Genomic DNA, 2,320 nt, shown 5'->3' on the forward strand with positions numbered 1-2,320 from the left:
TGTGTATTCTACATACTGAGGGTTGTGTTCCACCTTAATGCCTATTATACATCTCACTGAATCAGCCATCGCGTGACTTCAGTTTTCCTGTCTTAAAACTGAAAGTAAGCTGACTGACTGTTTTTTTTAGAGATGACTGAGCAGCCAATCACACTCCAGATCTCTCCTACTGAGCGTGTGTGAAAAACATGACAACAACAACAAACAAAAGAGAAACAAAAGCAAAAAATGTTGACGAGCAAATATGTTGAAATGATAATAACATATTCTAAAAAAAATAATAATTTAGAAATACGTTTTAAATTTAAAAAAAGAGAGTGTGTCAGTGTGTAGCATAAGTGTGAAAAGATAATGTAAATGAAAAAAAAAATGAGTTAATATAATATTTCTGCTTCATTTTATTTGTGCTTCAGACAGCTCATGTGCTGAGGTTTCTTCTTCTTACAGCAATATATAATCTCTATATATTTTAATTTCATTTATAATTATATAATATTATAATTTTTTTAAATTACCGAATGATTAGGTTTATTTTATCTCACATTACAGGAGGTTTTCTACACTGAGTTGTGGTCAGAACGTGAACTGGACTCACAGTAATAAGGCCTGTAGCTGCACAGTCCACAGCCCAGGCCGAAGCAGATGGAGAAGAAATGATAAAACTTATCTGGAATAAAACAAATAAAAAAAGAAATAAAGAAATCCATCACCGGCTGTACTGTTAATCAGTTACAGAAATATCAAGAAAAACTTACAGTGACTGTACAAGTCCAGCATGCTGCCTGTCATCAGGGGAGCTTCAGCTGTAGGTTCCAGGTGTGATTAAAACTGGCTGCGTGACAAAACAAACTTTAAAGGTAAAGGTTGGAAATCCCCAGACACTGATTTCACTTTCATCTTGCCAATGTTTCACTTTAATCATTACACATGAGGTGGCGGATTCTCAGAACGTGACTCGGTTATTGTTTTGATAGATAGATATCAGACGATCTCAAAAGAAAACATGCAACATACTTCAATGTTCAGCAACTGAATAGAAACACCGGGAGAAGGTTTCATTTTTTTTCACACAATTACAGACCACATGGGGAAAAAAACATAAATGTGTGTCATCACAGACTCCAGGAAATGATGTCACATTGTCTACAGAAGTCATGTGAATGAAAATGAAATCCAGCGTGGCAAGCTGTGGGAATCAGCTTTATTGATCCCAGAAGGGGAATTTAAAGGTGCAGTGTTCACAATTAATCTAAACTAGAGCTCTAGTGGTTAAACAGGTGAAGTACAACAACAGTGGAAATGTTTATTCACTCCATGAATTCACCTCATGTTCCTCTAACCCCGCATCCAGAATCTACAGTGTGAAGGTGTTAGTGTTGGTTTTGTTCATCCAACCGCTTGTGGATAGTTGAGATGTAACATTATAAACATGTGAAAGAGTCCAGAGTCTGGCCACTGTCCTGTTTTACTGTGAAAAAAGAAAGAAGCCTTTATTGCATTACAAAGCAGCTGAATTCTTTTCTTATCCCAGCTCCAGAGGTTGGGGTCAGAGCACAGAGGCAGTAATGATACAGTCCCCTTGAGCAGAGAGGGTTAGGGGCCTTGTTCAAGGGCCCAAAAGTGGCAGCTTGGTAGTGCTGGGGCCTGAACCCCAACCTTCTGACCAACAACCCAGAGTCTTAACCTCTTAACGATGCTCACTCTTACTAGTTGACCAGTGAGGTTACTGCTGCTAAATAGTTAGCATTATTAACTGCACAGGATTTAAACACAGTTATCTAGCATTGCATACCTTTCTGTCCAGGTCTTTCATCTAATTTATCACCAAGGGTCCAAGCGATATGTGAAGGAGAATCGTCCCGTGTCCAATTCATCCCCGTCACCTGTAATCAATTTCTCAATCTGATTTATTTTTTTAAACTGATTAACAAAAAATAAGACCTTTTATAAATAATAAATAAAGTCACTATGTAATTTCTAGAATGAATACTAGATAAATAATATAAAAGGTTTGTGTTTGTGTGTGTGTGTGTGTGTGTGTGTGCGTGTGTGCGTGTGTGTACGCGCGCGCGCGTGTCAGAAACACTGATGTGGCTTTCATAGTTTTGGAGTCTCAGACCTCCTTGAATGATAAAAATGGATGACGTCGAGTTTAGGAACCAGCAAGGAAACGCCTTCGCAAGGCGAACCGCACAGCATGCTGGGAAATGTAGTGCGCACGAGAGTCACCTCGACACACTGTCCATCAGAGAAGACTACATGTCCCAGCGGTTCAGAGACACATCTTTAAGGAATCACGTCTTTTTTCCTCCAGCGGGAT

This window comes from Hemibagrus wyckioides, linkage group LG21 (assembly GCF_019097595.1).
Source record: "Hemibagrus wyckioides isolate EC202008001 linkage group LG21, SWU_Hwy_1.0, whole genome shotgun sequence".
Lineage (NCBI taxonomy): Eukaryota > Metazoa > Chordata > Actinopteri > Siluriformes > Bagridae > Hemibagrus > Hemibagrus wyckioides.